Here is a 13,317-nt window from a genome sequence, read left to right as displayed (position 1 = left end):
TCACAAACTATTTAAAGGGTTACTACCCAATTCCTATGCACTATGTGGGGAAACTAGCAGGAACCTTTCTCAACCCCAAAGTAAATTTTTTTTTCATGTTTTTCTCTTGTTCTAGGTATTTACTTTGTAATGAGAATTCACAGTAGCTTGAATTTGGCTTGAACATTAGCAGATGTCTGCACTGGATCAAGTGATGCATGGTAAGTTGGCCATTGAATCAATGTTGTTTTAATACCTCCCTGTGGGAGGTAACTGCTGTCTTAATACCCTTGAGTAGTTTGCGCTTCCAACTCCATTGTTAGCTATTTGCAACTCCATGGTTTATCTTAACAAGGATGGTACATCTGCTGTAGGCTTTTATGTTGTATACAGGCACAATAAATTATACTAAAAGATCAGAGAGTGGATGCAAAGATCACACGCAGGTCAGTACCTGGATGGGAGACAACAAAGAAACACATGTGTACTGCAGGAATTAGTGTCCGGGCCAGTAGATGGCATTGTTCCTTCTAAACCTGCATGGAACTAATGCTTTTCATGTTCAATAACAATGCTGTTGGGGGTTGTGGTGAGTAACAGTCTTCCGAGAGGTGTCACTTTTTTGGCTGAGACATAAAACAAAGGCATTGTCACATGAGTGAATCTGAGTCGATTTATGGTTTTAAGTAGAATCCTGGGTAAATATTTGCAGTGAAAACCACAGGCCGACTTAGACTAAAGGCTTGAGAACATTTCAAACCTATTCATTAGAATCAAAAGTAGAGTGAACAGACATCCTGGTTTTAAAGGGACAGTCGTGTATTTAAGCCCTCAGGTGTCCTGACTTTTTCTTAAAAATGGGCTAATTGTCCCGTATTTTCTGTCTTCCCCTCCATCAGTACTGGCGGGTCCTGCTGCTGGTGGATCTCTGCTCACCAGCCACCTGCCCACTAGTGGTGAGTTGGGGGGTCCAGAGGCCAGCGATGGGGCTGGGTGTGCAAGACTGGTGGTGGGGCGAACATGCAGCTCACGGGGCCGGCCGCTCTCCCGCTGGTCTGTCAGTGCAGCCCCCACTGCATGCCAGCTCTCAGCCGGGCAGGGCTCCGCCACCTGTCCTGTTTCCAGCTGACACTGGCTGCGTGCTGCAAGCTGTGGTGGCTGGTCAGTGCGGGCAGACGCCAGGTAGCGACCAGTTACATGTCACCTGTGCTGCCCACTCATCGGCCCTTTATGTGCTTCCTCTCTGGCTGTCCTCTCCCTGCTTTGTCCCTTCACCCCATAGCCTTGCTGTTCCTCCATATTTCCCCCAGCAGGGTGCGCCCTGCTCCCAGCGCTGTGTGGAGAACCAGCCCCTGGTTGGAGTGCTCGGCTCACCTGGCTGGCAGGCTCTTTCCTTCCCTCACTGCCTCTGGTTGGGCTGGTGCCCCGGGAAAGCCCAGATCCTCTGGCCAGGAAGAGCCGAGCCCTGCATGTGCCAAAGCCCCGCACAGCGCTGGCATGGGGAAGCTAAGCTCTGGAGTGATGGGGGAGGGGAGTGATGTCCCGTCTGTTCGCACCCCGAACCAGCAGGCTCCACAGCAGCCGCCAGGGCAGGAGCTTAGCACCCTCTTCACCTGCCTCCCATCTCGGTCGTTCCCCCAGGAAGCACGTCCCCTAGGCACCCTTCTCTGCTGACCCACCTCTCTGGCCGGTTTCACTGAAGTCAGTGTTCCTGCAGTCAGGTTCCTTGGGCCCTGGTGCACAATGCATCCTTAGGGCTTAACCCCTTGCTGCCTGCGACGTAGCCCAGGGACAGGAGGAGGCTGGGCTATACTGGTTGCCAGCAGCAGCCTGAAGGTGTTAGCTGCCTTTTCTCTCTGTGAGGGCAGGAAGGGATAAGTTGCTTCCAGCCACACGGGAGCGGTGAGGAGGGGAAGAGATGAGCTCTGCTAAGACGCAGGCCAGGTCATCCCTTCCCCCTTTTCTCCTCCCCTGCAGCTGGAAGCAGCTCCCATCCCTTGCCTCCCAATATCGAAAGGATGCTGCAGGCCACATTCTGGCAGAAATTGGGGGGGGCATGTGACCCTGCATGTTCTCCCCCCCACCCCCGCAAATGTGTTGCCTCAGGAAGATGTGGTGCCAGGTCCATCCTGGAGGCCCAGCCAGGCATGAAGGGCGGAGAGCCCTGGGCAGGGAGGGTTGGGTTGGTCGGTTACCTCCCCTGTGTGACAGAGGGGTGTGTGTCACCCCTCCCCGTATGAACCCTAAAGCCTTAAAGATAAGAAGGTAAATAAAAAGAATCCAACTATGCAGTATTTCTTTTTCACAGGGGCTCAGTAAACTTGATGTTAATTTGAACGTTTGTATGATTGATTGCTGTTGAACTCGCTTGAATATGAGTAATTTTACCAGGTGTCCTGTATTCAGCACAGGGAAATATGGTCACCCTAACCAAAAGTAAAACACAAAACTGCTGCGTTTCCCTTGGTTTTGTGAAGAGCTTGAAACCAGGCGATACGTCAAATTTCAGTCTATCATCAACACACTAATATTTGGAGAGCTGCATGCATCTGTGTGAACTGAAACAAAAAGTAATGTTGGCATGAGCCCATGTAAATAAAGTTAAACTGCCAGTTCTGCAACAGCTTTAGTATCAGCCATGGTGTCCTGGCCAACCTGCCCACTTAAAATTCACCCGGAGTTTCAGCTGAAATACAGTATACTTCGCTTTTAATTGTAGGGCAGCGCCATGCACTGTTAAACAGAAGCTGTTTCAACCCCAGAGGTGACTTCATTTTGGTGATCTATGAAGTAGTTGACCATTGGGATCCTTCAGGTTTAAATGCTATATAAGTTTAAGGTGGTGGTGGTGTTTTAAAACTGTGTTCAGGCTCCAGAAATCTAGTGAGTATGAACAAATGCACATTAAATATTGATGTGTTTTGCAGACTTTACTTCTAACTCTTTCATTCTCTCCTCTTTTTCCTCCCCCCCACTTTAATACTCTCTAGGTTACTAATACTAGTACACAGGTCCTTACTGTGTCCTAGTACTGAAGTCCTTACTCAGGTAGTGCACTCCTGAAACATATTTTCAGTTTTGACAAAATAAAGACTTTAGGATTGGGTCCAATAATGTTTTTATTTTGTGGGCGGAGGGTGAGAGTGCATGATACAAACACAATAAAACTTATATTATGCTTATATATTGTATATGTCAAGTTTTGCTACAGTGGCTCAAAAAAAACCTGTTTCCAGTGGTATGTGATGTATTGGGAATTTCTTCAGAAATATAAGCACATGTTAGTTGCAGACATGACCATCTGCATTAGTATCTGTGAAGGAATGTTTGTATAGGTCTGTAGTGGTCATTAAAGGGTCAACATTTATCGACAATTGGGACACAGATAGTTTCTATTCTAAATGTAGAGGAAAAACAATGATGATTTCAGTTACCATTAGGCAGTGATTGTTTTCAGAAGCTGACCTTTCATTAGTGGTCGTTGTCCATAAAAGTAAAATCTGCAGTTACAATTTGAGCAGAACATGTATTTTTAGTTCAAAGCTGTTGGAGCAAAACATCCTATGGAAATTGCTTTTTGCCTGAGCAAGCAAAAACAACTCACAAACAAAACCCCCAAAACAAACAAAAAAAGCCTTTATTGTTTTCTCCATGAAACAGGAAGATTGGGTTATACTTAATGGGTCACCTCAGATGTGGAATTTTTTCACTGCTGAATAATCTATTTAGTTCATTACCCTTTGAAACATTGCGAGAGTCTGGAAAAAAATCTTAATATTCTGTGGGTTCAGGATAAGCGCTAATGAAAATTTAAATTAAAAAAAAAAAGCACTCTCGGTTATTGAAATTAGTTTTCATCAAGTCCAGTCATGTTTGAACATGAATGAGATTTTCTAAGTGTGTGGTTGTCATTAGATATTGGCCCATATTCTTTTCCATTCATATTCTTACACTATACCATTCCTGTGCTGTCTGAATGCTCTGCATCCATATGCTCCTGAACTTAGGGACAGTTTGAGATCAAATGGACTGAGACCCATCTATGGTTGATTATGCCATTACAAGGCACTCTTACATTTCAGGCTTCTAGGGCTAGATTCAAAAGGGGAACTTAGGTGTTGCCAGGCTCAGCTTTGTTGCAGTTAACTTTCGGGAGCCCTGCCACTAGTAGTGTTCACAACCCCAAATGAGGCACCTGGGTTCCCTATACAAAGCGTGGGGAGAGTTAGGTGCCTAAAAAAGGGATTCATAGAAGTCCGCACATTGAGCAGGGACCTGCTTAAGCTAACCAGTAAGAAAAGTGGACAGAGTGGTATGACAGAAGTCGCACACTTCAAAGGGAGTGAGGCGCCTACCTCTGCTCAGGATTCAAAGTCATGAACCTTCTCTTGAAGTTAATGAGTAAGCCAGTCCTTTCTCAGGAAAAACGGAAGAAGAGGAGATGGTGCCTCCTTAATACTCAATCACGCAGTGATTAGAACTCACCCAAGATGTGGGAGATCCTGGAGTCATCCTCTCTCTCTCTCTGTCTCTGTCTCAGTGACTATATAAGTATTTCATACAACAGGGAACAGCGACAGCTGGAGAGATTGACAGAGACCCATCTCAGAATACCCTTTAGCCCAGTGGTTAGGGCATGCAGCTGGGCAATAGAAGACCTGAATTCAAGTCATCTCGCTGAATCAGGCAGCATACGGATTTGAACCCACGTCTCCCACATCACCGGTGAGTGCTCCAGTCATTGGGCTATTGGATAAAAGGGAGGAGTGCATCAGCCCCGCCTCTTCCTTTTGTCATCTTTTGTGCAGGTTAAGCGTGCTTTGAGCATGCCTACTGGATTGGGCCCTGCTGGGGACTTTGGAGGGAACTCCTAATTCATGAATCCTCTTGGGGTTTAGGTGTGAGTTAGGCACCGAGCAGCCTGACATGAACTTTTGTGGCTTTTTGTATGCCCGCCAGCAGAAATTTTAGGTTCCTCAGGGATTTTAGTAGTGGAAACCCAGACGCCTCCAGGGTTAGTTGGCAGCAGAGCAATGTGAATGTCAGTAGCACCTAAATGTTGGATTCACGGTACCTAAAACGGCAGTGAGGCATTTAAGTCCCCTTTGTGAATCTAGCTCCTATTGTGTAGGAAGCTTTATTTTTAAACTTTTCTCTTTATTTATTGGCTGTTGAAAGATAGATGGTAGAAATGAAAATGTCTCAAGACTTCTCTGACAATTGACCTGGAATCGTCATTATAGTGGAAAGATATTTGTGATGAAGAATATAAAGCTGAGATTGATAAACAAATATATTTCAGCATCTAGTTAGATTTTTTTTTTTTATCACCATGCTGGTCTGAAACTGCACCACCAGCTATCGGATAAAACGATCTATTGAGGTCCCTTTCCCCAGTTCCTGAACTAAAGGTTGAATACTAGTTGAATGACAATGAGCCATAAAAATAAGCTTTGTGGAGAAGATCAGCTAATCATACTGTTGCAGGAATTTAAATGCATTGTTTCCTTTGAATTTGTTTTCACCTTAAAGGGTAAATCATCTTTCTCATTATTTGTAAAACTTTGAATAAGTGGGAGAGAGAAAATAGATGCACAAAAGAGAGCTTCTTGACATTCTTGTCAATATACATGTTTGGAACTGACAGCATGAGAAATTGTCGTATCAGTTTAAAAAAATGAAACTCCTCAGGGCTCTGAAAACACAAGATGAAGACAGTAGCATCTGTATGCTAGGGATGTGATATATGAATCTTTCTAACCATTCGAGGAAGATCAGTGACTGCCACACATGCTTTCCCTTCAAACATCATTACAGTAATTAGCATTATGAAAAGTGTTATAATAATGGTGTGTGTGTGTGTGGGGAGTTTGCAAGCAAATAAATACATAGGTGAATAACAACCCAGGCATAGGTGTAGGAGGACTTTGTAGTCAATTTTCCGGGGGAAACTGCATAATGCTGTAAAGCACAGTATAACTTAACGAGCTTATTACCAGCCTACTTATCTTATGCATTAGCATGGTATGCAAAGTCATGGAAAAGTACTTTCTGAAGCACAAGGTAATTGAGAAGCAAATTTGAATATAAGGCAGGAAGAAGCGTAATATTAGAGACATGCAGAAATGTAACCACTGCTCACTAGGCTCCAGTGACAGGCTGAACTTTAGATGTCTTGGCTCTGGGGGATTTTAAGTCAGTCCATAATGCTGCTCTGGCATTCCTGGTTTGTTTTTAAATTTTAAGTTTCAATTTTTTTTTAAATCTGGGCCCCATCCTGCACTGTGTTGGACATCTCTCAGATCCCGCTGAGGTCAGTGGGAATTCATCTGGTTAAGGAGCTCAGGATTTGGCTCAGTGGGTGCTGAGAGTTCACAGGACCTAGCAAGATGGGATTTGTGGTATTAACTATGTTGATGTGAAGGAGGAAGTTCCATGTTGATTTTTGTGTTATGTTTCTGTGTAGCAGTAGCCCAACTGGTCCTGTATTTTATGTAAGGTTTTGTATAAAGAAGTATGTACAGCACAGTATCATTGATTTTGTTTGTAATGCTCGCATAAACTTCTTCTTGAGCTCAGCATGGCAGTTACCACTTGGCCTTTGCAATCTCTGTGTGTTGTTTCAATATTACAGCAATACGTAACTCTTATGGATCTCTACTTATTAAGGAATTTATTAAAAGGGAAATACAATGTAACTTGCTCTTAGAATTGTTCTCAAGGTGCCTTCTCTTAATGGCTGCTCTAAAACATTCCCTGTGAAGTTTTGTTTGACTATTTTTGCAAGGTAACCAGTTTCTGCTGGTCCTTTCATTGTTTGAAACCTGTCGTAATGTGTCTATTTCATGGACCTAATCCTGAGAGCTGCTAAGCACAACCTGCTGCTGCTCAATTTGAAAAACCTGAGGATTGGGCCCAATTATGCTATCCAGGGTTGCAATTGCTCAGTCTCTCTCCACCCAGTGATATCTGGCATTTAAATGCCACCCTCTATTTCAAAGGAGCACAAAATGCTTTATAAACTATAGAGATAAATTGCCCCCTTGGGAATGAAATGCGGCTGCCTCTGGGGTGGTGAAATGCAATTGAAACCAATATAACAACACAGCTGTCAGATCCACACCTTATGTTTGGGTACATGCAGGGTAGGCAAACTTATGTAGTACATAAATTTCAGCCATGAGCTGAAGTAGTCATTGGACTGCTACTGGCAGAAGATAAAAACAAAATCAAGCATTGTAGTTTACAGGAGACTAGCACCTTCTCTGGTTCTCTCTTGCCTGGGTATGTGGGGAGCTGCTAAGGAAAAGTACTGGGCGTTGCATTGTTTGTTGTTGTTTTTTAAAGCACCTGCATTTTACAAGATGTTTTGCACTGTGGGAATTTCACCATGAAATTGGTCAAGATTTAAGAGCATACTTACTCACCTGACGATACAGTGTATTTGAATGCTTAGCTCTATAAAACAAGTGTTACCAGGACCACCTTTTGACAAAGCTTTTCCATTATTTCAATACACCACATAGCCATAAAAGCAGCTAAAAGAGTTTTGTGTTCTTGTTTTTTGAAACTCTTCAAGGTCATTATTTGAATAGGAAGGTAATTGGATTTGAGACACCATAAGCTGTGGGATGTTTATGGCATCCCTAATGAATGGTACAAGGTACCACTTGTTCCAAATAATGTTGAAATTAGCATTGAAATGACTGTTGTCACTTTAAAGTTTAGATATGAAAAACAATTTGCAGTCAATCTTTTCTGATGTTTAGAATACTTTCTACATGGGTATCCACTCTAAATGGAATGATTAAACTATTTTACTAGCTCACTAACTCTTTCACAATTGCTTACCTCTCTTTATTGTCCAGCTACACTGAAAGAAGGACGGGAGACACTTGATATGGTTTTAATCAGGCCACAGTCTTAATATTAGATGTCTGGGACTACTCAATAGATAAAAGTGAACAGTACAGGTAACTCCATGCTCATTCACTATCTACCCAGACAGCTTCCACTAGCCCTGCTCTTTTTCCATCCAGATGTCACACTGCCTCGTATGGGACACAGCTAAAAATGCCAATCATAGGTCAGACTGCCATAAAACAGGGCATGTACCCCAAACTGGTGGTATGTTCTATCGTAAGATTTCACCAAGCCAATAACAAATGTGTGCTTCCAAAACACTATACTAGTTATTATGAGGCCACAGACAGTCTTCTTCAGGCACTCTAGCCCCTCATGCACCACCCAGACAAACCAGAATTCTGTGATAAACGATTATTAAAACCAAGAATCACACACATTCGGTTCTTCTGGTTCCAAAGCACCAGACACACACCCCAGGTCAAAATATACTTCAGATCTTATCCAAAACCCACGCTGGTAGCCAGTCCTTTAGTAAACTGAAAACTAAAAGTTTATTAGTATATCTAAGGGAAGGTGAATGCAATCCCCCCTCCCCCCAGCACAAACACTTATGCAAAAACCAAGCCTTTTGTAGCGACTCTCTGAGGAGAGGATCATTATCTGCTGATTCCCTGTTCCCAGAGTCTCAAAATTAAAGCCCAAGCTGCAAAAAGGGAAAGTTAACCTATTCATGAGTGTGCTAGTTATGAGCTAAAGCTGTTATGAACTTGTTACCACAGAAAAACCCATTGGTTAGGTTTGAAGGACCGACTCTGACCATAATACTTGTTGGAGTTGGGAGTGATCTCTGGTAAGCTTATTAGCATTCATGTGGGTTCTTTTTATTTTTAAAAAATATGTTTTCTGTTTACTGATTTCACCTTAAGAATAAATGTGCTTGCTTAGGAAGAGCTGTGTGATAACGTGTACCTGTTGGCAATTAATCTCTGGAGAGAAAGCAAAGCTCAGATCCTGGCCTGTTTAGGCAGTCTGGCTTACTGGAGAGATCACAGCATAGGCAGGGAACTGTGCAGCCTGGAAAAACCATGGTCAGGAGAGAGAGACACAAACAAGTCGCTACCATGACATGTGACAGAACAGCTGGGAGCCTCGAGTGGGTGCCTTTGAGGGACCACAAGTTCTGTTGCCCTGAGCTGTGACAGTCATTTTACAATATTTATGAAACTGCTTGCAAAGAACATTAATCCTGTGCTATATTTTGTAATAATTTCAGGCTTACTCAGGGGTGAAAGTAAAATTTCTCTCTTACCAGTATGGGGGAGACAGCCTTGGGTGGAAGGGGCGGGGCTTGGGGGGTCAGCGTCCCCCAGCCAGCCCGCTTGCGCCATCTGGGGCTCCAGTGGCGATTTAAAGGATCTGGAGCTCCAGCGCCGCAGTGGCTGGAGCCCCAGGCCCTTTTAAATCGGTGGCTCCAGGGTAGCTGCTCCTTCCCCTCCCCCCCGTTGGTGGCCCGGGTGGAGTGGAAAGGGGCATGGATGTTAAAGCGCTGCTGTGGCAGTGCTTTAAGCAGGGTCTTGTTGCGGCAGCGCTTTAAAGTCAGTGGTACAGGCCGGTACAGGTGGCCGCTTTTTGCCGGTACACTGTACTGGCCCATAACATCTTACTTTCACCCTTGGGCTTACTTCTGTTAAAAGAAAACAAAAACTAATGTGAAAAAGCCCTGAGAAGTTTTCTGAGGGCTCTGTGCAAGTTTCAACCCATGGAAACTCAAAGCAAGTTTTATTGAATATGCACCCTATTTCTTAAGCCCTTTGTCGTGATAGAACACTTAAGGTTTACATCACATGAATTACTTTAATATAATTTCCACTAAACAGATTCCTCCAAGATGGCCCAAGGAGGTGTAATTTGTCAGGTTCTATGCTGTTCTAAAAATGCACTTCGGTATTTTTCATCTGACATATTAAAACTAAATTCAAAAAAATAAAGGAAGTAAAATATAGAATCATAGAACTGTAGGGCTTAAAGGGACCTCGACAGATCGTCAAGTTCAGCCCCCTGTGCTGAGGCAGGACCAAGCGTAACTATAACATCCCTGATAGGTGTTTGTCCAACTTGTTTAAAAAAAACAAAAAAAAACCAAAACCCCAAACCCTCCCATGATGGGGATTCCACAACCTCCCTTGGAAGCCTGTTTCTGAGCTTAACCACCTTTATAGTTAGAAAGTTTTTCTTAATATCTAACCTAAATCTCCCCTTGCTTCAGATTAAGCCCATTACTTCTTGGCCTACTTTCAGTGGACATGAAGAACAATTGATCCTCTTTATAACAGCCCTTAACATATTTGAAGACTGCCCCCCTCAGTTGTCTTTTCTCAAGACTAAACATATGCCTAGATTTTTTTAATCTTCCCTTGTAAATCAGGTTTTCTAAACCTTTTTATCACTTTTGTCACTCTTCTCTGGACTTTTTCCTAAAACGTAGTGCCCAGAATTGGACACAGTACTCCAGCTGAGGCCTCATCAGTGCCAAGCAGGGCAGGACAATTATCTCCCGTGTTTTACATATAATATTTCTGTTAATACACCCCAGAATGATATTAGCCTTTTTTGCAACTGCATCGCATTGTTGACTCACATTCAATTTCTGATCTGCTATAACCCCCAGATTCTTTTCAGCAGTAGGACCACCTAGTCAGTTATTCCCCATTTTGTAGTTGTGCATTTGATTTTTCCTTCCTAATGAAGTACTTTGCCCTTGTCTTTATTATATTTCATATTGTTGATTTCAGAACAATTCTCTAATTTGTCAAAGTTATTTTGAATTCTCATCCTGTCCTCCAAGGTGCTTACAACTCCTCCCAGCCTGGTATCATCTGCAAATTTTATAGGCATACTCTCCACTCCATTATTAAAGTCATTAATGAAAATATTGAGTAGTACCATATGCAGGACTGACCTCTGCAGGACCCCACTAGATATGCCCTTCCAGTTCGGTAGCGAACCACTGATAACTGCTTTTCAGTATAATCCTTCAGTCAGCTGTGCACCTACCTTACAGTAATTTCATCTAAATCACATTTCCCTAGTTTGCTTATGAAAATGTCATATGGGACGGTATGAAAAGTCTTGCTAAAATCAAGATACATCACATATACTGCTTCCCCCCAATCCATTAGGCCAGTAACTCTATCAAAGAATGGAATTAAGTTGGTTTGGCATGATTTGTTCTTGACAAATCCATGCTGGTTATTCCTTATAACCTTGTTATCCTCCAGGTGCTTACAAGCTGATTGTTTAATAATTTGTTCTAGTATCTTCCAAGGGATACTAGATTCCATGCCTACTTCCCAGCCACAACTAAGGGCCAAGTTCAAACTTGTTAGAAGGGGTTGCAACACCATTGACTTGGGTGCTGTTGAATATATTAACCCCAGGCCTGAATTTGGCTCAAGGTCTCCTGAGCCACTTCCAGCTACATAGTCACGTTCAGTGTTTTGGAGAACGCTTGTACCTCTCGATGTAGATAGAGGGTGGGTGTGTGTGTGTGTGTGTGTGTGTGTGTGTGTGTGTGTGTGTAATGTGGACTACAACTTTATGTCACAAAGAACTGCACTCACGAACAATTGCAGGGAAAAACTTGTGCATCAGTCTAATTGGGCCTTAAAATATGAGGATACATAAAATCACTCATTTCTGTATTATTTGCAATATTCTGGAAACAAACTTTGTGAAACAGCTAAACACTACAAGAATAACTACTACATCTGCTGCTTTTTATTCTTCCTCTTTCTTCTTCCCATTCTTTCCCTTCACATTTTTTCTTTATAATATATATTTCAGTACATCTTTTCAGTATTTTTGATTTCTCCGTTCTGTCTTATCAAACCTCTCAATTCAGGTTATTCTGTCCTTCTCTCTTCCCTTTTACCCAGTGCTCTGTTCCTCCTTACTTGAATTATTTTAAACTCTCTTTCTTCTCCAGGTCCCTACATTTTCCCCACACTTCTGGTCCCTCCCTTTTCCTTTCAACATGCTCCCAGTACCCACTGCTCATTATGTGGGCCACCAACTCTCACTTGTGCTCCTAGCTGCCCGGATTCTTCCATCTCATCTTCTAATTGATGACACAGTGGAGAACCGGATTGACTCAGTTGGGAGTGCCCCTCAGTGAAGAAGTTCAAATTCAGCCTCTCTTCCCCCGACTTGTTTGGCCCTCACTTAGCTCCTCTGTGCTGTGCCTGTTGGGCTTAGAGTAGCCGCCTCAGGTGCCATGGCAGAGCATGAGGGCACCAGACAAAAGAGGAAAGATGTTGAGGGTGAAATTCTTAGCATGACAAAAAGTTTCTCTTTGCTCACAGAGAGGTACTGCAGTGTTAAGGGGCTCAGTTTGTTACTTTCAGAAAGTTTTTCAGGTCTTTCATTTTCATGTTAGGGTTTGGTCTTAAAGTTTTAGTGCAGGAGATAAGGAGAGTGTGGGTCCTTTGTGAGTTGTCTTCATGGGGGGTATCACTGTCTTTTTCACGTTGGTAGCTAGCAGGGACACCATGATTTTCTTCAGGATGTGGATTCAGATTCTAATCTTAGTTTCATTGACTAGTGTAACTCCACTGAAGTCAGACAAGTTATTCCAGATTTACAGCAGCATGAGACCTGAATCTCACTGGCCTATGTTGTTTTGCTGGTTTTTAGTCTGGTGACATGGGGTATCGTAATAGCCTATCCATCTATCTTAGCTTTATTTGATGGCATGTTTCCTCAGGCTAAGCAGAGTCTGATTGTGGGAGACTTGGTTTTCTTTCAGACTTGAAGCCCCAGGCACTGGTCTGTGCAGATGAGCCTTGTGCGAAATGTAGTGCAAAAGCATAACAATGTTGAATGCCAATTACAAGATTCTGCTGGTAGCTTGCCATTTGAATGATTTTAAATCCTTGCCCACAGAATTCAGACTCTGCTTTACCCTTTGGTAAAGGTACCCTTGAGAGAGATTGTATTTTGCACTCTTTAAAGAGAGGAATTCACAGAACTGCCTCTCTACCCACCCCTGTTGATATGTTCATTTGTAAATCAGTTGACAGAATGTCAGTGCTTTAGTTTTTAATTCAAGCATTTCAGCTGAACGTCTTCATCAGAAAAGCATGGACAGTGCTTGGATGAAATTTCATTTCTGTGGCTTTGTCTTCAGTACATGGAACACAGGCATAGAGCATAAATGTTTAATGAACGGGGCCATCCGTCTGGCAAAACTTTGCCATCAAATGTTGTTGTTCTTCATTACTGTCAAATTTCAAATTATGCCTGAAAGGAATCAAGACCTGAAATCAACTTCCCTTGCTGCTGTATTATTGTGTCATTAAAACGGAAATAAAGGAAAGAGGGAAAGGGAGAGCTTTGCTTTCTCTTTGTTCCTATCACATTTTCTAGTGTATTGCAAACATTTCTTTTCCACTGTGCTTCTGTCTCTGTCTTTCT

The 13,317-nt window shown here is 42.9% G+C and overlaps 1 protein-coding gene across 2 annotated transcripts in view; it reads left to right on the top strand.

Moving 5' to 3' along the window:
* The window catches only part of LOC141998222 (myb/SANT-like DNA-binding domain-containing protein 7), a 121,250-nt gene that overhangs the window by 65,373 nt on the left and 42,560 nt on the right, over positions 1-13,317 (top strand). For both annotated transcript variants that reach the window (XR_012641809.1, XM_074970906.1), the window contains exon 2: positions 116-200. The gene's annotated coding sequence lies outside the window, so the exon portion shown is untranslated. The remainder of the gene's footprint in view (positions 1-115; positions 201-13,317) is intronic.

Source organism: Natator depressus, chromosome 14, assembly GCF_965152275.1.
Source record: "Natator depressus isolate rNatDep1 chromosome 14, rNatDep2.hap1, whole genome shotgun sequence".
Classification (NCBI taxonomy): Eukaryota; Metazoa; Chordata; order Testudines; family Cheloniidae; genus Natator; species Natator depressus.
The sequence above is the reverse complement of the archived record's forward strand: the minus strand, read 5'-3'. Positions and strand labels throughout refer to the sequence as shown.